General features: G+C 50.6%; 1 protein-coding gene across 4 annotated transcripts in view; it reads left to right on the forward strand.

Moving 5' to 3' along the window:
• The window catches only part of Csmd2 (CUB and Sushi multiple domains 2), a 671,876-nt gene that overhangs the window by 195,078 nt on the left and 452,582 nt on the right, over nt 1-24,216 (forward strand). The gene's annotated exons all lie outside the window — the stretch shown is intronic.

The following is a 24,216-nucleotide window of genomic DNA, read 5'->3' on the forward strand; positions in this document are numbered from 1 at the left end:
TGCTATAAGTCTCAGTGTGGTTGGTAGAGTGAACGTGCTGAGACTGAAGCTGGGGAGGCCCGAGGCCAGGCCATGGCAAGGCTGGGGACTCAAGGAGGCCCAGAGGCAAGGCTGGCTCTCGTGTGTCCTCGCAGGGCTCTCGTCCTTGAGTCCGTACGGTTCCTTAGCTGTGCCGTCCACTCAAGGCCTTTGTCCCTGTTTACCCTGCCTGGATAGTTCGCTCCTCTCCCACTTGCCTATCCTTATGCCTCACATTAGACCTCGTTCTGTCTGGGCAACTCTTCCCGGCCCTCAGCCTGTAGGTCTGGCTTAGATGTCTCTTCTAGAGACTCTAAAGGCCACCTGTCTAACCCTCTTTCTCTGCCACCTGGGATGGTGGCTATGCCTGACTGTCCCCTAAGAAAGCAGAGTACTTCTGTATCTCTTTCTCAGGGCATAATCCCCAGAGGTTCACAGACTGGGACATTGTGGGTACGAAATAAATACACTGGTAAATAATCCTGTGTTGGGTGATAGAATACTGGCCCATCAAATCCAGGTGTTTCCTGAAGACTGTGACTCCCCTTTTGATTGTCAGCTTGGTTCAATTAAGAAAGGCCTAGGGCATCGCTGAGGCTTGATGTTAGGAGTGTCTGAGAGGAGGGGGGAAGGCTGGGGAGGTTAAGGGGTCTGAACGTGACCTCCTTGAGTGCCCGTCCTGTCCTTCCCACTCACCTCACTCACAGTTTCACACCAGCCAGGCGTGTTGCTGAATCTGCCCACTTCCTACTCACTCCATGAGCAGACTGGGCTTCTGGCCATCTCTTGACTTCTGGACAAGAAAGATCTAGCCTAGAGGAGAGGGAAGCCCTCCCTCCCGCCCGCCCTTCCTCTGTCCCTCTCTCCCTTCCTTCCTTTCCTTCCAGCTCCCCAGCTCCTAACTGACCCCCTTAGGCACTTCCTCCCCCACCCTTACATCCCGCCCCCCGCCCCACTCCTTGTGCAGGAGCTTTGGCGTCTAGACCCGAGTCTCCCTTGGCCCTCTCCTGTGTCCTGGTCAGCCACTTCTGCTGAGTCCAGCAACTGGCATCCATGGAATACCTATGCCAGGGCCATGGCAGGAACGGTGCAGGGTCGCTCGTGGAATTTAAGTCTACCCAAGGACAGAGACACTGGTGACCTCATAAGTGTTAGGCCCACGCGAGCAGTGTTTAGACGAAGGAGATCCTGGTCCGCTCGCGCCGTATCTAGATAATCCTCCCTTGTGCCAAGCCCGTTTGCGCTATAGTAGACCCCATGCCTCCGCCAGAGCAGAGGCTATTCCAGCCTGGAAGAGGAGAGCCAGCTCAGATCGGGCTGCAAAGGCTGAGTTGGCACCGTGGGTGAAAAAAGCCAGAGCCAGAGCCCTAGGATGCACAGTGTAAGGGTCCGAGAATCGACCCCAGACTCAAATAGCATGTAAAAAGCAATGAGCCTTTATTCTGCAGTCAGCCAGCAGGCGGGCGTCAAGCATTCATGCACAATGGCCACCCTGAGAGGAGCTCGCAGGCTCCCTTTAAGCACAGCTAGAGGAATTTTGGCGGGCTTAGGTGATTTTTTAAAATGATTGGCTTGGCAAGCAGTAATTACAGTTGTGCATTTCTGATTGGTTGGGGCAGAAGCGACACATCTGCAGGAACTGACTCAGCCCCTGGGTGGTTATCTTTTTCGGCCACATGTCAGCATCACTGTTGATTAGCAGCCCGCCCTTTCTCTGAAGTCTTGTTTGCCTCTCCCAGAAACTGGAACTTAGGCCTAGTTAGGGTGGGGCCTTACTGACGCCTGTCATGGTATCAGTTTGGTCCCTTCACCCAGCAGAGGTGAGGCTCAGGCAGGCCAGACAGCCCTGAGAGGTATGCCGTGTCAGACAGCTTCAGGTTTGCTGAGATGAACTTCCAGACCAGGCACAGTTATGGAGGAAGGGATATTTATTGAAGCTTACAGATCCAGGGGAAGTTAATAATGGCAGAAAAAGTTGGCCCCTCTTAAAGGACCAGGCAAAAAGAGAAAAAACCAAAAGCCAAAAGCCACACAGCACAGCACACTTCAGGAACTCCAGCTAGGCACACTTTGCATATCTTTAGATTGAAATCTCAAACCCACCACCACACCTTAGCACAATGACACCGCCTCCAGCCAGGTGACTGCAGATCCAAAACTACTAGCTAATGAGACACTGAATATATTGGGGGCCATCTATTCAAACTACCACAGATGCCTTTTACCAGGGAGGCCTTTTCTCTACCCCAGTTCCCTGACAGGACCCCACCCAGAGCACACTGAAGTGACCTTCCTTCCTCGCCCTATTTTCCTTTTTCTCCACCTCTCATTCCCCCTCTCCCTCCCCCCCTCTCCTCCTTCTTTGCACTTTCCGGCTCCTAACCTTCCCCACGGGATCCTCGTCACCACATCCCCAGTGCCTCCTGCCCCTGTGTCCATCTCCACACCGTAGATCCCACTGACCAGGCTTCCTCCCGAGCTTCAGTGTGGCAAATGGAAATGCTAAGCAATCCACACCCAGGCCTCCTGGGCAGGTGGCATTAGTGCATTCAGCTGAGGCACTGGCTCTGGTCCTTTGGCTCAGCATCAAAGGCCCCAGAATTATCAGCAAGTTGCTTTTGAAAGAGTAGAGCACTGAAACGTGTGACAATATAACTTATAGTTTAAAAATCCGGTGCCCTGTGCATTGGGATGTCAGGAGGGATCTTGAGTGACATTTGTGGAGCTGCCAGGGTGAGCTTGCGAGGTCAGGCATCCTCATTAGCCATGCTCAGAGGCAGCCTGGGCAGAGGGGCCTCGGCCAGCTGAGCTTCTCCCTAGCTGGGGGGCAACAGAGCTGAAGTTCAGTTCAGTGTCTGCCAGGCAGGCCCGCCGCCAAACATAGGGTGAGCCTCCATAGGTGGCATGGTGGAGTAGCAGAGGGGGCACGTTGGCCATAAGTCCTCAGCCCACTGGGGTGGAGAGGCCACAGTCTCCATGGAACCCGTGTGTGTGTGTGTGTGTGTGTGTGTGTACCCACCCCGTGTGTAGCATCATCTCTACTTTCAGCAAATGAGATCTTGGTTGCCTGGAATTTGATCACACACAGAATCTGGGCACACAGATAATATGTGGGATTCCTTAACATATACAGCATTGTGTGTGTGTGTGTGTTTGTATGTGTGTGTGTGTGTGTGTGTGTGTGTGTGTGTATGATGAAAGGGCCCATAGATATATTGAATATCTTCACATTCTCAGAGGGGCACATTCATTTATTTCAAATACATTTACTGACTAATTACTGTAGTCCAGGTCCCATGGTCCTGTTCTAAATATCAGAAATAGCAAACAACACGTGTCTGGAGACTCTCGCTAGGGGTGATTAAATACATAAACAAATGGATACATCCAGTACTCGGTGGGTTTATGTGCCATAGAGAATAAAGGTTGTGAAGGTGCATACAGAGGGGGAGTGAGCGATGGTGCTATTGGGAAGGACCCTAGAGCCACCAGGAGCCCTAGCTGTGGACTCTTGAGTGGCTTTCTGTCCACATAAAGAGTGTCCTTAGAGCCATTGCACTTGCAGAATAGGTCTAGGTGTGATACTTTTAGAGGACAAGCCCTCTCGGATGGTATTGCAGTCAGGTTTGTATTGCTGGCAGAAATCATCTGACCAAAAGCAACTTGTTGGGGGTGTGGGGAAGGTTTATTTTGGCTCACAGGCTCAAGGGGAAGCTCCATGATGACAAGGCAAATGATGGCATGAGCAGAGGGTGGACATCACCTCCTGGCCAACATCAGATGGACAACAACAACAGGAGAATGTGCCAAACAGTGGCAAGGGAAAGCTGGCTATAATACCCATAAGCCCTCCCCCAACAATATACTGTCTCCAGAAGGCGTTAATTCCCAAATCTCCATCAGCTGGTAACCTAGCATTCAGAACACCTAAGTTTATGGGGGACACTTGAATCCAGCCACCGCAGATGGGATCATGTGGGAGAGACACTGGCGAGTGGAACTCCAGGAAGTTCAAAGCGCCTCTCCTGGGTTTCCTGAGGTGGGTCCACCCAGCACCCTCCTCAGACAGCTTGTCTGGCTTACACTGGCTGCGCCATCTATATGATACTTTCATCTCATCCTTTGTCTCACTGTGCATACTCAAAGGGAAAGTGATTCGTTCATTCAAATGGACTACTGTGTCTAGGCCAGGGGGACTCCAGTTCTGAGGTGACTCCTGGGAGAAACTTCTGGAAGTTGGTGGTTACTTTACTGTGTGGCATGTGAATCAGGTTCTGAGCTACTCCTATGATCTCTTTTGGTCCTCAAGCTCATGCTTGTACATTCACTGGTGTTCTTTCCTCAGGGTCACCATGTGCTTGGTCTCTGCTGAACTGGTCAGCCCCCTGACCTTGGGGAGGAGTCATGAAGGAAGAGCCACTTTACACTGATCAGCCTTATAATGGCAAGCAGACCACTTAGATGTCTGCGGGTCTCAGCTTCCCTGTCTGTAAAACGGAGATGGCCAGAGTCTTCTGAAAGGGTTTAATGGGTTATACATGGGAAGCACTCAGTGCAGGTGGTAAACGTCACTTCCTGGGGACAAGCACCCTGACCTGCTTGTGTCTGCGCCCCCAGTGCCTGGCGTGGTGACTGCTTGTTGGAAGAGTGTTTTGGAAGAAGGGTGGAACGGGCACCTGGTGAGAGGAATCCTGCTGCGTGTGGGGTTCCCAGTTTCGGGAGCCATGTGAGATGTGCCCGGGCCCATGGGACCCACAGGCACCTCTTACAGGCCGCTACAAAGCCACCACCTCCGCCTGGCCCTGTGCATCTCTGTATTGTGTACTTGAGCCTTTGATATACGGGGGATGTTTGCCAAGGGAGAAAATGTTATTGGACATTTTCTTGTGTGGTTGTAAAGATTACTTCCTGATGAAAACACACACAAAGAAAGACTTACAAGCTAACCTTAAGGTAGGCAAATGAATGATGTGTGTTTGCAGCACCCCAGCCGTTGCTCGGGGCTGTCAGCTGTGCGCGCTCTGGCAGGGCTGCAGCAGTCGGAGAGCAGCTGCTCCGGCCACGTGTGCTGGCCCAGGGTAGCCTGTTGCAAAGCTGCATAGGTCCTGGCCTTCCTCAGCTTGTCTGTTTGTTCTACAGAGGACCCAGCCTCCCCCCCCCCCCCCACTGAGGTCACTCCCGGTCCACGCTCTCTCCTAAGGCTAGGAGGACATTGTCCCGTGTATGTTTGCCTATTTGGGGTGCCTGCCCCTTGAGTCTGGATGGATCAGGCTCTTTCCATGTGACCTTGGCCAGTTCCTCAACCTTAGATGGTAGGATGCATGACTAAGCCAAACCAATTCTTTCCTTATGTGAGCTGATTTTGGTCAGGTGCTTTGTCCCAGCAGGGACAAGGTAATGGCAACAACCTGTCACCATCATGTGGATATCTACTTTTTTTAAAGTTTTTTTTTTTTAAATATTTATTTATTTATTTATCTGACAAAGAAAGAGGTAGAGAGAAAGACAGAATGAATGGGCACGTCAGGGCCTCCAGCCTCTGCAAACGAACTCAAGACGCATGCGCCCCCTTGTGCATCTGGCTAATATGGGTCCTGGGGATTCAAACCTGGGTCCTATGGCTTTGCAGACAAATGCCTTAATCACTAAACCATCCCTCCAGCCCTCTTTTTTTTAAAAAAAAATTATTTTATTTATTTGAGCAAAAGGGTTGGGGAGAGAGGGAGAGAATAGGCATGCCAGAACTCTGGCCACTGCAAATGAGTTCCAGACGCATGCGCCACCATGTACGTCTGGCTTCTGTGGGACCTGGAGAATCAAACCTGGGTCCTTAGGCTTCTCAGGCAAGTGCCTTAACCGCTGAGCCATCTCTCCATCCCTGGATAACTGTTTCTATGAGGACCACTTCTGCCGGACCTAAGGTTTCAAGGTCATTTCCAGAGTGGCCCATGTGGGGCCTCTGGGGAGCTCTCCCACCCATGTTCACCCACGAGCCCATGTTGCTGACCAGGCCTGCTTTTCTCTCCCAGGGGTGGCTTTGGCCTTGGCTGTGGTCTCCTAACTGCCAGCCCCTGTGCGACAATTGCTTGGAAACCGCGGGGCTGCCGTGATAATGGCCATGGCCGCACTGCCGCTCACAGCACTCTCCTGCAAAGTGTTTGGTCATGCTGTCCACACTTACCCCATTGATCCTGTCGTGACCCACCGTCACCAGCCTAAGCTGATGACAAGGAAGCTGAGGCTGGGGAGTTAAGCAGTGATGCGGAGGTTGGCCTGGGAGGTGGTGGCCTGGGTTGTGGCAAGAGGAGCGTGTTTGGCAGTTGGCCATCTAGAGTCTGCCCACTTAAGTCTCTAGGAAGCAGGAGAAGTCACGTGGACGCGTACAGTCGCATGGCTTGTGTTAGTTTTCTCATTGTTGTGATGAAAGGAAGGGAGGGCTTATTTGGGCTCCCAGTTCATGGATCCAGTCCATCACGGTGGGGAAGGCGTGGTGGCAGGAGGTGGCCACATTGCATCCACAGTCAGGAAGCAGAGAGCAATCAGCTTCTCCTTTTTGTCCACTCTGGGACCCCAGCCCATGGAGTTGTGCCACTCTTATCTAGGTGGGTCTTCCCATCTCAATTGGCCTGATCTAGAAACCCCTCGCAGACATGCCCAGAGGTTTATGCTCTCGGTGACACTAGATCCTGTAAATTTGACATTAGTAGCCATCACACGGTCCATTGTCATTCATACTTAGACCCTGGAGGCTAGAAAAGTGCCACAGAGGAAGCCACTCCCCTTTTAGGGAAGGGGTATGGCTGCTCTGTTGCTGGGCATCTGTTCTGTCCTGGCAGCCAGGGCGGGGAAGGCCTAGAGAATTGTCTCCTTCTTATGCCCAGGCCTGGGCTTTGTCTTAGGTATCACGGAATGTTGCCACATGTTTCTGTAAATCTAATGTGGTTGTTTGAATGTAAATGGTCTCATAGCCTCAGGTATTTTTCTTCCTTTCTAAAAAACATCTTGTACTGACAACTTCCACAAATATAAACATAATACTATGATCATAATCCCTCCACCACCACCCTCTCTTTTCTCCCCTCACAAATCTCCTCTCCACTGAATCCCTTCTTCTTTCCAACTAGTCTGTCATCTATTTTGGTGCCATCATTTTCCCTCCTATTATGCGGGTTTTGTGGAGGAGTGCCAGCCACTGTGAGGTTATGACTATCAAGACCACTTTGTGTCTGGAAGATAGTATTGTAAGCACTCCTCCCCTTTCTTTGGCCCTTATAATCTTTCCATGACCTCTTCCACAATGGTCCCTGAGCCTTGGAGGGTGTCACAAAGATGTTTCATTTAATATTGTCCCTTCTCAGTACTTGGTGAGTTTTGAGTCACCCCCATCTGAAAAGAGAAACTTCTTTAACAAAAAGTGAGAGTAGCATTCACACACGGGATTAAACATAAATAAACATAAGTAATTAAGCTTGCTTAATACTTAAAACATAAGCTTGCTGGGTATAATATATCCATTTAGCCAGACAATAGTAGTAGATTCCCCTCTAGGGCTTATAACCTCCCAAGCCATACACTTTTGATTAGGTTTTCAGTACTGGGCAAGAATCCGCTCTCATGGAGTGGGCCCCAAATCCAATCAAAGAGCAGTTGGTTTCCCCATAATAGACATGCCACCATGGCACTAGTTGGTACATTTGGCCTGGCTGGCCAGCCATAGAGCTTGCAGAGTCATCCCTCTACTGATTCACACCATTAATGGCTTTTCTCCCCAGCAGGCTGCATAGGTCTTTTCAGTATCCTGACAGCCAGTCAACAAGGAGACTCCGCTCCAGCTTGATTTCTCAGTGGCTTGCAGCTCAAGCATGTGGAGTCTTCAGCTAAAGGGCCTTACCATCTAGTTCTGATGCACAAGTAAGAGCCTTGGCAAAGCCTGTAATATTTTAGGGGGACCAGGGGCCTCCCCGGCCAATAACTTACTGGAAGATATCCCACCCTGTCACTGAATTCTTTTTTCTAATAATCCGTCCTTGGTATATACCATAAGGACTCTACTCATTACTACAGAGATACTTGCTCGTCCATGTTTTTTGCTGTTCTATTTACAATAGCTAGGAAATAAAACCAGCCTAGATGCTCTTCGGCTGAGGGGTTAATAAAGATGTGGTGCATGGATCTGATAAAGATCATACTAAGTGAGGTAACCGGGGTCAGAAAGTGAAGCTGCACATGGTCTCTTATATGTGCATCCTAACTTCAAATGTTTACAGTTATTTGTAGTAGAGACAAGGAAGCTAGAAAGGGGATGTGAGGGAGGGAAGAGAGGGGAGGGCTTGAGGGGAGGACACAGTGGATGTGTAAGTAGAGGGCAGCATGCTGGGGGTGAAATGGTCTAAAGGCAGAGAGTGGAGAAGAGAAGGGATGGGAGGAGAGTTCTTCAGAATTTTAGTTTTATAAATAAGGTATATAGATACTGACTTTTTGCTAGCTAATAATATGTATTTTAAAAAGAGAGAATTGGGAGGTGAATAATGTTGTATTCATGTATTTTTGTTTGTTTGCTTTTTAAATTTCTTTTAAAAATGTATTTATTTGAGAGAGAAAGAGGGAGGGAGGGAGAGAGAGAGAGAGAGCATGGGTGTGCCAGGGCCTCTAGCCACCGCAAACGAGAGTTCCAAACACATGCACCACCTTGTGCGTCTCTGGCTTACGTGGGTCCTGGGGAATCAAACCTGGGTCCTTTGGCTTTGAAAGCAAGCACCTTAGCCACTAAGCCATCTCTCCAGCCCTTGTACTCAGGTATTTTTGGTTAAACTTCCTACTTCGTCTCCAGAAGCTGGAGCTGTGCTGAAGGAAGTGTGTCAGTAGAGGAGAATCATGAGTCCGGCCCTAAGGTGTGTTCAGGAGTAGTTCATGCTTGCTGGGACTCGCTGTGTGTAGAGAGGCAGCTTGAGCTCTGGATGTTGGTTTTTTCTCTGCTACGGATGTGTGATGAAGTGAGCCAGCTTCTTCCATGATGTTTCCCCTGGAATCTGTAAGCCTGAAATAAACCCTGTGCTCCCATAAGCTGTTTCTAGCCGGGTGTTCATCCCAGCAACAAGAAGGTAGCTGTGACAGCTCACTTCCCTTTATAAAAGTGGGGCCACGGCAGGATGTGGAGTGGTGCTGGGGCCGTGCTTGCCGACACAGGGGATCCCAGGCGATACGGAGGCAGCCTTGCAGAACCCGGAGGTGTGGGTCAGTAAGTGCTGGCTCCCTTCTCCACAGCTAGCCGCTTTTAACCTAGAGGTCTTGGTAGGAAGAGCTGGAGTCATCTCACCTGTCGCCACCATCTCGCTGGCTCACACCTTCCCTCATCTAAGTGCTGCGCTTTGCCCCAGCACCTCTACAATCAGATGGACTCAGCTTTGAGTTCTGCCTTTTCATGGATGACCTTGAGAAACTCTCTCTTAGTGCCTCAACTTTCTCACATGTTAAGTCAAGTGGAAATGAAACTCCCTCGTCCGTAGGGTTGGTAGCGGGTGATCTGTAGTGGTATGCATCAGAACAGTGCCTTACACTAGCAAGTGTCAGTGGATAATGCCAAAATGTCTCTCGTTTGTCTATTTGTAGCTATGTCTAGTAGAAATAATGATGTAAGGGGTCTGGGAATGGCTTAATGGGTAAAAAGCTTGCTGTGCAAGCATGAAAATTTGAGTTTAGATCCCTAGCACCCCCATAGAAGCTGAGCAGATGCGGCAGCCCAGTTGTAACCCCAACATCAGGAGAGGGAAAGGAGAATCCCTAGGCTTGGTGGCTAGCAAGTCTAGATAATTGGTGTGTTCCAAGCTCATAGGGAGAACCTTTCTCAAAATAAATAAATAAATGAAGTGGAGATGACCTAGAAAGACACCCAGTGTCCATCTCTGGACTCCACTACATGCACACAGATGTACACACGCACTGTACATACACATGTGCACCCAAACATGTGCAGACACCTCTACAGGGGAGCATGCATCCTAGGGAATAGGCCTGTTCTACTCCTGCTTCCTCACATTTTTTTCTCCTACGATCTCCCCTTTTCCCATGGCTTCACTGATCACCTCTGAGGAAGTGATGCAGCGAGTAGCTTCTAGAACCAATGGGGGGAGGGTACCAGAGAGTGCACTGGATGTGCATTGAACATGCTGAGTGGTCATGCAATCAAGAAGGGTAAGGAGCAGCACAGGCCTCAGGATAGGCATATGAAAGTCCAAGTAGCAGAAGTAAATGTCCCCATTTCCAACTATTCCATAGTAAATGACCATAAAGACTAGGATCCCAGTCACTATCATTATAAAACCACCCCTATCTGGTAGCCCTGGACGGCATCTGCAGCCAGTCAGGATGGCTGTGTGGTATAAGAAAGGGGTCAGCCTTGACCCTGTGCTCACCTGTGAGTGCGGGTATGCTGGCTCATTAAACAAGAACGCCTGCCTCCCCAGGGCACGTGCGTCTACCTCTGTGTGCATAGATCTTGAAATGCCAGTAAGGTATGTCCCGAGAAGGTGACATTCCCAAATCTTGTAACATTTTCCTATAATAGTTACTATTACTAAATCTGAAAGGTGGGCATTGTGGCACACACATGTAATTGCATCACTTGGGAGATGGAGGCCGGGGGATCAAAAGTCCAAGATCATCTTCAACTATACAGTGAGTTCAAGAGCAGCGTGGGTTCTGTGAGACCCTGTCTTAAGAAAAAAATGAACAAATCAGAAACATGTGTATGTGAGGGGTACGTGTGTGGTGACCTCTTCAGACCTTTAATGATGCCATATAAGACCACAGTCATTTGTGAAATAGTCAATACAATTCACTACAGTGAGCAGCCTCTGTACTGCCTCCTGTGGGACCAGCCTTAACATGGCCTCCAAGTACAGCCTCAAAGCCCATGTGAGATCGTGATGATTAAATATTTATTTATTGGAAAGAGAGAGAGAGAGAGCAAGTACCAGGGCCTCCTGCACAGCAGATCAACTCCAGATGCATTTGCCACTTTGTGCGCCCGGGAGGGGAATCAAACCCAGGCTGTCGGGCTTTGAGAGCAAGCACTTCCCACCGCTGTGTTGTCTTTCCAGCCCCGTTCTGGTGATTAAACATGTCACACCCTCATTAGCTTCGGCACCTCCAACACCAGCACTGCGCAAAGTATTTAAACCTGTCTCCCTGCATAAAGGCCAGTCCTGAGGCCACAGTGCTGTCACGTACATGTGTGGCACTTAACAGAAACGGGCGTGCAGCTTCCGGCTGTATCTCGGGTGCCTTTTCACGAAGACGGGAGCGTGCTCACGGCGCGCTCCACCGCCCTTCCAGCCGTCACCAAAGTTATTCATTCCCATTCAGTGAGCACTTCTTGCCCCTGCTGAAGTACTAGCTACGCCACGACTTCACAAATCATCTCTCTCTTGTTTTCAAACACTCACGAATCAGAGCCTCCATCCCCCTCAGCGACCCCTCCTTTCTTCACCCCCGGCCTCTATTTTCTAGCTAAAAACCATTATTTTCCTTAGCTCCCTCTCTTACTTTTTCCTTCCATTTCCACCCTAGGCAATTGGTTCTATTTGGGGAAATGATTTTTCACAATAAAAATCAAAGATGTTTCATGACTGGACAGAGATTAGGCAGGACAACCTCCCCACCCCAACAGCCCACAGTGTAGGGGTCAGCTAAGTTTCCTTCCTTGCTGGTCGCCTCCCTCATGGCCCAGCTTCCCACACCAGTGACTCAGACTTAAGCTTTGCTGTAAATGGGAATCATGGCTTGGACCTATATAGTTCGCTTGCTGTACACTGGGCCTGTGAGGATTACAACCGTGAGGGCAGAAACCACCCAGGTTCACGCAAGTGGGTCGAGGTAGGAGGGGGCCGGAGTGGAGAAGGCCACACAGCTAGAGGGCTGCCTGGAACCTGCACTGTACACCAGAGCCCAAGGCTTAGCTTCAGGGAGGAGGGAACACTCTGGAAGCCCAAGGAATCATGTAGCTTCCCTGCCCTGACAGATTCCAACCTTGCAACATTTCTTCCTAGAAGTTATGTGTGACCTCTCCCCAGAGTTGGCAAGTGACTTCCATCAGCTGCCGCACCAGTCCCTGCCACACACCACATCTCTGTCACATACCACAACCCTTGAACTTATTGCTCTGTGCTGTTTCTCTCTATTGGCGGTCTGTATCCCCCATTAGATCATGAGGCTCTCTTAGGCGGAAATGGACCCCTGCCCCCCACAGTTAGCTCTGCTGCCCAGTTGGTTCATACGGATATCAGCATTTAGGACTGTAGGAAAAAAACCCCACAGGGGCCCCCCACGCTCTGCCCGGATAAGGCGACACCCCAAATCACTCACGAGAAGCGGTCTTGATGCAAACTGCAAGAGGATTTTATTCCAAGCGCGCTGGGGCCCACAGTCGTACACCGCACAGGGGTAGAGGACTGCAGAGCCCCGAATGCAGGAACAGGACAGTTTTTATAGGGTTTCTAACAAAGCCTGTGCATTAGACCAATCATTTTCTAATATTAGGAGCCCCGCAGGGTGTTAGCCAGTCAGTTTGTGCCACCCCATAGTTTCTAAGCCAATTAGTTTATGACCTTGGAGGTCAGCATTTGTGCAGGTCCTTGGGTGGGAGTAGCAGAGTATGGTATCAGCCTCCTGTGACCTTGGTGGTCTGAGGCAGGCTGTTATAGCTTATGGTGCGAGCTACTAAGGCTAACAGTGTGGGCTATTAAGGCTTATAGTGTAAGGCTTATAGTGCAGGCTATTTACAGAAACCAAATAAGTCGTTCACTTTATTACTTATTTCCCATCCTCGAGGGCTATCTCATGCCCTTTTACCTAGTTTTATATTAGGAGAGGGCTCTGATATAATGAGAAGAGGGATTCTTTACTTGTTTCCAACAGAGAGTAAAGCCTGGAGTTTGAGGTATGCAGGGAGCCCGCTTAAGCTCCCCTTGGAGCGTGATAGTATTTCTGAGCTTCTGAATTCTTGGGCCTTTCAGGACCAGCTTCCTGGGTGGACAATCTGGACAGTCATCTGGGGCGCTGTAGTAGTCAGTTTCCACGTTGCCGGGAGGAACATCTAAACCAGAAACAGTTTATGGGAGGAAGGGCATTATGTCAAGCTTATGGATCAGGGTGGGGAGAGGGGGTAGTTCCATCAGTGGTGGAAGAAGCTGTTTCCATACATCCAAGCTGAGAGAAACCACCACCAGCCAGCAAACACAGAGCCAGGCGTGGTGGCGCGCACCTTTAATCCCAGCACTCGGGAGGCAGAGGTAGGAGGAACACTGTGAGTTTGAGCTCACCCTGAGACTACATAGTGAATTCCAGGTCAGCCTGGGCTAGAGCGAGACCTTGCCTCAAAAAACAAAACAAAACAAAAGCAGCAAACACAAATAGCAGAGACCCACAGAGCACAGACCGCTCTGCATACCATTGGGATGAAATCAGATCCACTCCAAAAACACCTCAGGGCTCTACCCCAGGATTCACCCCCCAGTGACACCTCCACCAGCCAGGTGGCTGGAGACCCAAGTTACAAGCTTTAACAAACCTCCTGAATCTACGGGGGATGTACAGTCAAACTACCACAGGTCACCTTGTGTAGTTTCATCTGCTGCTGCCATCTTGGGAATCACGCACGAAGCCCTCCATATTGAGCAGCCACTCCCTCCCACACTTGGTAAATGAGGGTCAGAGTGCTGCTGGGCCTGGGTTTCTTACGTCCATGGAGCACTAGTTGAAAAGCCCTGCAGAACAGCATGTTTCCTTCAGACATAACATGACACCATCTTGGAGGAAAGGGTGCTTTGGCCCTACAGTTAGGACAACTTGGGAGCAGAAGAGCGCGGCAGTGGCAGGTCTATGGTAATGGCAATGGAGCTATTGACAAGTCCCTCGAAGACAGAGGGAGGGAAGGCCATGAGACCGTCTTTTGGAATTCCAGAAGTTGTTTCATCCTGTCCTCTCCACAGCTGCAAGTGCTTTGGGGAGCGGTTAGACTATATGGGAGGTGGAAGGCTAACTGTAAGGGGTCACCATCCAGGGTGAGGGGGAACCATGCAGCTGCCTTTGAGTCACCCACACTCCTGTGAGTAACCCCTGCAAGCAACTCCGGAATGTGGTGCATCCTGCTTTGGTCTTTCCTCTGTGCCCTATCTGGGGCAAGTAGATGTGTGATTGTATCTCTAGCGGCGGAGGGGGTCGCGGGGGGTTCACAAGACAAACCCTGTAGGTAAAAACTCCAGCTATGAACTTTAAACTGAGCTGTGTTCGTGAGGGTTCTCTAGAGGAGCAAAACCAATAGAATAAATTGGTATTAAAACGGGAATTTATTGGATTAGTTTGCAGCAGTCCAACAATAGAAGTCTGCAGGCTTGAGAGTCAAGGAACCAGGTAACGTTTCAGTCTGCGTGGCTGGAGGCCTCGGCAGTCCCAACCAAGCACTGAAGGCCTGGAAGCTTCCTGGAGAGCCGCTGGTCATCAGCCCACACTGGCAGGCTGAGGACGCTTGGTTCCATGCCGAGGAAGGGCAGCTGAACAGGACAGATGGGTAGATGCATGTACGTGTGAATTGGGGGCAGGGATCGCCCAGGTCAAAGGCACTCACCACGGAGCAGCACAGGCAGCCAGGAGGAAAAAAGGGTTTGTTTCCTCTCAGACCTTCCTTAAATATCACCCACCACTGGAGGAAAGACTTCTTTCTTCAGTCAGTCCTTCCTGGAAGCAAACTCGAGGAATGTGGATTCCTGACCAGATAAGTTGACAACAGAATTTAACCACCACAAGCCCACCCCTTGTCAGCTTGTCAATAAGCTGTATCTCCTTATAGAGTACTTGATTTCCAAAGGAAGATAGTAAGAAGTTCCTAATTCTGCCTAACATGATATTACTATACCGTGTACAACTGGAAGTGCATGATTCCCCCGCTCCCAACATGGCCCCTCTTCTAGTACCAGTTTTTCTTCTTGTTGCTCGGGTAAAGCAATCAACAAAACACAGCTTATGTGAAGAAAGTTTCTAACTTTTGTTTTATAGTCTCGAGGGGAAGCTTCATGATGGCAGGGTACAGCATGGCATGAGCAGAGGCTGGGCACCACCTCCTTGCCACAGCAGGAGGAAAACAGCAGCAGGGGAACTAATACTGGCAAGCCAGGGGTTAACAAGCCTCAAAGCTCACCCCCAGTGACACACTCCTACAGGAAATCTCCCCGTCCCAAGTTGCCATCAATGGGGGACCAAGCATTCAAAGCACATGAGTTGAGCTAGAGGTACGGCTCAGCAGTTAAGGCGCCTGCCTGCAAAACCTAAGGACCTGGGTTTGATTCTTCAGTACCCACGTACAGCCAGGTGCACAAAGTAGCACATGCATTTGGAATTTGTTTTCAGTGGCTGGAGGCCCTGGCACGTCCATTCTGTGTGTCTTTCTCTTCTCTCATTCTCTCTTACTCTCTGTCTCTCTTTCTCCTTGCAAATAAAGAAATAAAAATATTTTTTTAAAAAACACATGAGTTTATGGGGTTTATCTGATTCAAACCACCACAAGGACCTGGCACTCTTTTAGGCATAAGGGCATCCTTAAATATCACCCTTAGCCCTTGGCCTTGGCTGGTACAGGTGTAAAGATCTCAAGAGAATTCTTCAACACAGACCTGGGGCCCTCTCCTGGAGGTTTTGTGGTTTTGGCACTGAACATTGCCGGTGATTGTCCCCTGGCGCCATCTCTGATCCAGATGGCAATAAAGCCAGCAATGACAGCTCCGATGAGGCTGCACAAATCCGGGAGGGCAGAGCACCATAAGCCCAAGCTCTTTATCAGGCTTCATCCCAAGAGGTCCTCAGCGGAGGGCAAGGCAAGGACCAAGGGGAAGAGGATGAGGGGGAGAGAATTCCACCCCAACCTGGGCTCCCATTCCAGTCCATGCACTTCATGCAAGAGCAGGAAACTCTGGCCGAGGTCCCAGGGGCAGAGCCAGGGCAGATGCCTGGGCCCGAGACCCTCTGCCTAGGCACCTTCAAGGTTTTAAGCATGTAAGTAGATGGCTCCCAGGTCCCTTCCCCACCACTTGTCACCTTGATTTCTGCCTTGTGGCTCCTTCTGGGATGTGAGGGAAGGCCAGAAAGTTTCGCTAATGACTGGAGCTGCAGAGTGACTTGTCTAAAGTCACTTGGCCGGTCGGAGGCAGAGCCCAGGTCTAAAGCTTGGCATTCCTGGTGTTTCTCACTTTCCTGGGGCCAGCTCCCTGGTGTCACAGGTAGTGAGCAGGTTAAGCATCCATCAGGTCAGGAAGAGAGGGGAGGCTTGGGGTCTTCTTCCTGGTCAGTGGAAACAGATGAGCAGGAGTCAGGATGGGAGTGGGAGGGCAGAAGTTTCAGCACCTTCTCGAAGAATACGAGGAGTCCAGATGTAAGAGCTTGGAGGGTTCCGGAACCTCTGCCAGTGTCCCACTCCAGCTGATGGGTTTTTTTAATCCATTTTTTTAAAAAAATTATTTATTTATTAGACAGAGAAAGAGGGAATCAGAGAGAGAGAGAGAGAGAGAGAGAATGGGTGTGCCAGGCCCTCCAGCCACTGCAAACAAACTCCAGATGCATGTACCCCTTTGTGCATCTGGCTAATGTGGGTCCTGGGGAATTGAATCTGGGTCCTTTGGCTCCTCAGGGAAATGCCTTAACCACTAATCCATCCCTCCAGCCCTGTTTTTTTTTTCTTTTGTTGTTACTTTTTGTTTAATTTTAATCTATTCATTTATGTGTATGGGTGGACATGGTCATGAGTATATATGTGCACACACTGTAAATGAAAGTCAAATACATGTGCCACTCTGATTCTGGGTTTACATGGATATTGGAGAATTAAACCTGGGCCAGTAGGCTTTGCAAGCAAGTGCCTTTAACCATGGAGCCATCTTCCTAGCCATGCCAACTATGATCTCCAAGAAGCCTAATAAGTGCCCAGAAATTTTTCTGGGGACAAGAAGTGCAGAGATTCAAAGGCAGTGACAGTTCCACACTTGATGTTGACCTCAGGTCGGGCAGGGACCGTGATAAGCATATCACACGTTGTCTTCGCAAAGCCCCGGGAGGTGGGGCTGTGGCTGTCACCCCCACTTTGAGCACACATATTGAGAGGGTGATTCACATGTAGTAGGCAGCAGAATTGAAGTTTGAAACCAGGCTGTGTTGCTGCCCTCAACCCCCAGCTCCACCTCGGTTATAAGTGTCTTGCGTTGTTCTGATCTCCCGCTACACCTTAGAAACACCTGGGGAGCTTTCAGTCATCCCAGAGCTCAGTGACACCCCTTCACTGCAGGGGAACATACAGAAGAGTCCATCCAGCCACCTTGACAAAATATTGGGCAGTTTTGAAAAAGGTTAAACCCATACCTACCCATGACCCAGCCCTTCCCTAATTAACCAGAGAACAACACATGCGCATTTCCACCCAACGCCACGGGTCCTGAAGCATATAGCTTTAGTCATACGGACCTGAAGCAGAAATTATATAAGTGCTCAGCAGCAGGCCAGGGGCAAAAAGCCAAGTGCCAATGCAGTGAGAAGATGGATAGATGCAAGGGTAGGTGGGAGGTATCCCAGTTGGCAGTGGGGCTCACTGGCGGGGGGGAGGGAGCTTTAAGAAGGACAGTGAATGGCCAGGGTTTGCTTTGAGAGGAGAAGCTTTTAGCCTCTTGACCCTTCGATGTTGGAATTGGTTCTCTCACACAAGTAGCCTTCTCCCTCCCTCCTCCCTCCCCTCTCTCTCTTCCCTCCTTCCTTCTCTTCCTCCCTCCCTCCCTGTGCATGGCTCAGCTGTTTACTGAGGCTAGGCAGGTGCCGAGGCTGCTTTAAGCTCTAAGGATCAGAATGAATGAAACAGGCCTTTGCCTTCTGCGGCCTGCCCTCTAGAGAAACTAAGTGCAGTAATTATATGTCCTATAGGATATGTTAGATTCTTAGACATTCTAGCAAACACAGAAAAAGAAAGAGGAAAGTGAGATTCCCCTTGGCAAGAGAAGGGCCTGTGGGTGAGGCAGGTGGTCTGGAAATGGCACACAATGAAGCTGGCATTTGGGAAAATCCCTGAAGGAAATGAGGCCATGAGCCTTAGGAGATGGGTGGCCCCCCCCCCCCCCCCCCCGCAGAGAGAACTGCATATGCAAAGGTCTGGAGGCAGGAGCATGGTGGAGAGCAGGACCGGGGAGGACTCAGAGGGAAGCTCAGGTGCGGCCTCGCAGGCCATGGTGAGGCCCTTGGCCTTCACACTGAGTGTGAAGCCTTTGAGCGGAGAAATGATGAGACATTCATTCCTACTGGGAGTTTGCAGGTCAGGCACTTATCAGATAACTCCTTCTTAGAATCTCCTCTGCCAACCCGGCTGGCCCTAAGGGTCTTGTGTGCACTGAGCAGGTGTGTGCGCGAGGGGTGCGTGTGCTTCTCCCTATTAAATCTTGATCTGACTCCCCGAACCCCAAAGCCTTCTGGGTGAGAGAGCAAAACCCTCAAATAGCTATGCTGCCCGCACACAAAGCTCACTTCTCCTCCCCAGGGGCTGCTCCCAGGCGGATCCACTCACCCTCATTAAAAGTGGATGATGCCTGCAAAAAAAAAAGGAGAGGAAGCAGGCAGGGGAGCGTCTATGTGAGCGAGGCTGCCTGGCACTGAGGTTGGAGTCCTGAACAAAGGATCCTGCGCCTCTTCTCTCTGGCTCAAAGAACTTGCTGGAATGATTTCCATCCCAACCAGCCTAAACATCTGAGGTTCCATTCTGTGAACCGACAGTCGATGATCAGTGTTTGTGACATGATCTATGTCAGTTACTACCCTGGATCCCTCAGTGTTAATAAGGCGCAGAACATTCGTCCAAGTCACACAGTCGACGGTAGAAGCCTGGGGCTGTCTGTCTCCAGAACTGTGTGAGAACATTGTCCCTAGAACATTGTCACAGTCTGTGTGACAACACTGCCACCTGTTCTAAGCTGTCACTAAGACACTGGTGTTTAGCACAGAGCACACTTGGCCCCCATCCCCAGTTAGCTTAGGTCTCTAGCTTTCCATGGCCAAGTGGGGCAGGCTGTGGACAAGAGGTGAGTTTGAGATAATTCTCACCCTTGGAAGGGTTTTGGGCACATCCGCTGAAAAGTCTTGGATATCCCAGTACATCTGGCACAGCGGGTGAAGTAGGGCACAAGGGCTTCAAGCTTTAGAGCTCTAGGTCCTTTGGCCTTTGAAAGTAGGAGTAACTGGCAAGGGGGGTTCCGGACTGCTGTTGTCTGTCACATAGTCAGAGGGCGAGGCTTTGTTCCTGGAACATTAAACAGGAGAGGCAGGCAGGAATTGGAGTCAGAATCCCATGCCTAGGTTGGCATGGGCGTGGCCTTTGCGACACCCACCTGCCATAGGTCTTCTCCCAGATCACTGCCTCCAAAGACTTGCTAACTTCAGAGTCACCTTCAAAGTAGATGTGTTCCCAACCAGTGGACACATCTCAAAGACATCATATGCATAGATTCCGCTAACTAGGAAGACACGATGGGTTCCTCTGCTTCAGAGGGCCCCTGTTAGCTGAGGGAAGGCAACTGGCCTCTGATCTCAGCTTGGCTTCCAGTGAGCATTATGGTTCCTGGAAAGGCCACCACTGATACCCACCTGGGGTTCCCACAGCTTCCAGCACCCCTCATCTTCTTGTCTGTTTGCCTACACAGACTGTGAGCTCCTTAAAGGCAAGGCCAGTGTCGCTGTCTCTAGTGCTTGGCACAGGCCTCCTTACAGTGTCGGAACATAAATAGCTGCATGGTTTGGAAGAAACTGCTAGGAGCATGCGCCCAGGTTCCTAGCCAGAGCTCTGATCACAACCTTATGAGCAAGCGTGGTGCCCAGGGCTCTGTGTGCTTAATAATTAAGGCGAAGCTAGAGGCAGAGCAGACAAGGCTTCTCAAACCTCTGACAAATGAGAACCGGTGTCCAACACAGAGGATCACAGGCCAAGGCCCACCCAGAAGCTCGGCCTCTGTGGTGTCCTGAGGGCTGACCAGAGCAGGAGGACGGCTGGGATGGGACGCACAGCTCCAGTGGATGATGACACCGCAGCACGCAGGCCGTGTTGCCTCCATGAGCCAGCATGTGCAGGTGGGAAATAGGAAGATGCCAGAGTTAGCAAATGGCTTAATTCACTCAGTTGACATTGGTCCATGCCCAGAATGAACAGGACAAAGGCACCATCCTGGTGGAGGTTGGCTTCTAGAATAGAGACCGCCAAGGGATGGGCTAGCTGAAAGCTCATGTAATCTTTAAAATATTTTATTTATTTATTTATTTGAGAAAAAGGTAGATAGAGAGGTTGGTATGGGTGTGCCAGGGCCTCCAGCCACTGCAAACGAACTCCAGACCCATGCGCCCCTTGTCCATCTGGCTTACATGGAACCTGGGTCCTTAGGCTTGGCAGGCAAGTGCCTTAAATGCTAAGTCATCTCTCCAGCCCCTCGTGTAATTTTTGATGGGGGATAAAAGTCCAGCAAGTCCTGCAAAGGAGAGCAATTAGTTGTGTTATTTAGAACAGGGCAGTCCCAGAGGGCTTCTCAGAGGAGCTGATGCTGAGCAGAAACCCACGTAGTATAAACTAAGGCACTCTACAGATACCATTCTGATGGACAGCTGCACAGGGTAGAGTCCGTCCTGGCAGGGAAAGCTGCACAGTTAATACCAGGATCATATCATTATACTGGCAAGGAGGAAGGAAAGACATAGAGATAGATGGATGGATGGATGGATGGATGGATGGATGGATGGATGGATGGGGAAAAAGAGAGAGAATAGCAAGGTCCACTCCCTAGTGACACACTTCCTTCCAGCAAGGCTCCAATTCCTGCAGGTTCTACCACCTTCACAAACGTCATCACCAACTAGGCAGCATTCAAACACATGAGTTTGTTTCTCTGGGACCATGAGAACAGCGCATGCTAGTCTTTTGTGACACTCAGTCATCCTGGACATTCTTACTTTCATGGAGTGTCTGTGTCCGAAGGTGACAGAGCGCCAGGGGATTCGGGACAGGTGAGCTCGCCCAGGCAGCATGGTAAGGGCAGGCCTGTGTGGCGCTCTCGGAGGGAACCCTGCATTCTACACTCACTGTGTCAGCCTCCTATTGCCGCATGACAGACAGCCTCTTAGCTGAGGCTTCCATGGGTTGGAAGACTCCGCTGGCTTGGCAGAACTCTGTACTAGGTCTCACGATATGGGACTCCAGGTGTTGTTGGGGCCAGAAGCTTGTCCCAGGCTTGGGGTCCTCTCTCCAGCCCATGAGACTGCAAGTGGGGAAGCAGAGTCACTCTCTGCCCATATAGAATCGTGTGGCTTGCTTCTTCAAGATCAGCAGAGTCCCTGCTGCTTTGGGTCTCAGACCCCCAAACCCTTGGGGCTCAGCTGACTAGGTCAGGCACACTCAGGACAATTTGCCTTTCCATTGACACAGGTACCAATAAGGGGGAGGAGGGCTGAATTACAAAAACTGTCTTCACCTCTGGGTGACTCATGAGAGCCACACCCCAGTGTGACCATGTCCGTTAGCACACCCAAGGGGAGGGGTGGAGGGATAGGACCCAAAGGGTGGCATTCTTGGAGATCTCCTTACAATTCTGCTCATCACGGTAATGGTGCACACATTTAATTCTCAGAACGATTGCGTGTGGCATCTGCTCTTACCACCCTCACTTTGTAACTGTGGGAACTGAGGCAGGGAAAGAGTAACGAGCCCAGCGTCCCACAGCCAGGATGACCCAGTGCCCTGTGTAGAGAGCACGGCCTCTCGCCGTGAGCATCCCTGTGGCAGGGCGGCAAGGGGGAAGGGAGAGGGGCCCACCGAAATTCTCACTGCTGTTTCATAAAGCGTTGCTATGGAAACCCTGCATGAAACATCACTTAAAGAGCTGTTTGATTATTTTTTCTCTTTTTGCGGGGTGGCGTCGGCAAGCGCCAAGCAGCAGTGCAAACACTAGCGAGCGCTGTGGCTGAGTTAAAAGGTCTGGCAGCGGACACATGCCAGGGGATCCGAAGGCCCGCTGACAAATGAGTGTGCTCATGGGCAGGATGCGGGGTTCTGCTCCGTGTTTCTACGGCACCGAACCTGCACTGGAACCATGCAGGCCGAGAGAGTGAGGGAGAGACCCATTCTCGGTCGGTGACCTTGGTTTAGAGAGCACGTCCTCTCAGCCGAAGCTTCTGTCTCTAGCCCTGCAGCCCTGCCCTCTCTAGGCCTCTCACATCAGCAGCCTTGGTGTGCCTGCGCCTTTCGGGTGGGACGGGACAGTGTGGGATTCACAGAGGTTAAGCCTGGCCACACACACCTGTGGTGGCCCAGAGCTGCTCACTTGTGCCCCTTTGATGAGTTCTGGTCCCCATCCCAGCACACACAGTCTGGGACACTAACGATCTTAACCCCTAGAGCTGGCCTTGCAGATGGCTGAGGCCGGAGGAGGTCCAGAGTGACAAAGGATGACAGGATGATCCCCATGACTGCCATCTAGTGGGCTGTCACGCCGGCTCCACGCTAAGTGCTTCGCTTCCAGTCTGTCTCAAGGCTCACCGGTCACTTGACTGCACACGTATGTGTTGAGCAGCGGCTCTGCGCCAGATCCCGGGCACACGCAGAGGCATGGGTTAGACTGAGGCCCCATTCCTATGGGGCTTAGCTTCTGCTAGGAGAAAATCACCAATTATGAAAAATGGCATGCAAAGAAATCATATAGAAAGGCCACACAGAGGGCTAGAGAGATGGCTTAGTGGCTAAGGTATTTGCCTGTGAAGCCTAGGGGCCCAGGTTCAGTTCCCCAGAACCCACGTAAGCCAGATGCACATGGTGGTACATGCATCTGGAGTTCGTTTGCAGTGGCTAGAGGCCCTGGCACATCTAATCTCTCTCTCTCACTCTAGTAAATAAAAATAAAGTATTTTTTTAAAGGCCACATAGAGCAGACCTGCAGGTTTCTTCAATGCACATGGAGGTTCGTCTGAAATAAGATCTGGTACTGAGGAGAACGCATAGATTGTGAAAAGGCCCCAAGGTAGGAAATGTCTTCGTGAACACATGGAACAGAACAAAGATTCCTGTCGTTAGAACATGGTGAGAGAGAACCATGGTACCCAAGAGATTAGCCAAGTAGATCGTAGGTCTCAGTAAATGTGATTGTTTTAAAGGGGCACGAGAAGCCTTTTTCAGGTTCCCAGCTTGGAAGAGACATGCTTGAACTGTGTTTTTCACTGTCACCAGCTGGGCAGTGGAGATGGAGAATCGGTGTTGGTTGTAGGCATGGTTGAGGGTCCCAGTGCACAGACGTCTGTAGACTCCAGGTAAAGGATGCAGGGCTTGGGCCACAGCAGCAGCCCCAGGGCTGAAAAGAAGCATATAAATTCAAGTGTAGTCAGCAAAACTAGCTGATGGCCTAGGCATGGGGAAAGATGATTCTAGAATATTCTAGGTTGACATGTGGCTGAGGATAACAATGGTGAGTCAAGCCAGCTCTTCCTCTCAGTCCACTGTGTCATGTCTGACACACTCAGGGATGTGCCTGCTATTTGTTCTCTTCTGTTCAACATGAACAGCAGTCTGTCTTCACAGCGACCTGAGGTGGACTGTTACACACATTACATAACCTAGAAAGTAGACTCATGCTGGCCTGTCACCAGCCGCAATGTGGATGAACCTCAAAGATGTGGCACCTGGTGGAAGAAGCCGGCTACAAAAGGACTCCAGTCTGAGGAGATTCTCAGAGAAGTCACATTCAAGAGTGTGGTAGTTTGAACGGATGTCCGCCAGTAGATCCAGGAGTTTCTTATTTCTTTTTGTTTGTTTGTTTGTTTTGTTTTTTGAGGTAGGGTCTCACTGTAGCTCAGGCTGACCTGGAATTCACTATGTAGTCTCAAGTAGCCTCGAACTCACAGTGATCCTCCTACCTCTGCCTCCTGAGTGCTGGGATTAAAGGCATGTGCCACACACCCTGCTTGGGGGTTTCTTAAAGCCTGTAACTTACTAGATTCCCAGCTGCCTGCCTGGAGGGGGTGTCACTGTGGGCCATTCCAGGGTCCAGCCCTATGGTGTGTTTGGGGGCGGATCTGACTTGCAGCCAGGGCTTGCAGAGTGCTGGGGCTCTTCCTGGGCTTGCTGGAGTGTGCTTGCCTGTGGCGTTGGCAGTG

This window comes from Jaculus jaculus, chromosome 5 (genome assembly GCF_020740685.1).
Source record: "Jaculus jaculus isolate mJacJac1 chromosome 5, mJacJac1.mat.Y.cur, whole genome shotgun sequence".
NCBI classification, from domain to species: Eukaryota; Metazoa; Chordata; class Mammalia; order Rodentia; family Dipodidae; genus Jaculus; species Jaculus jaculus.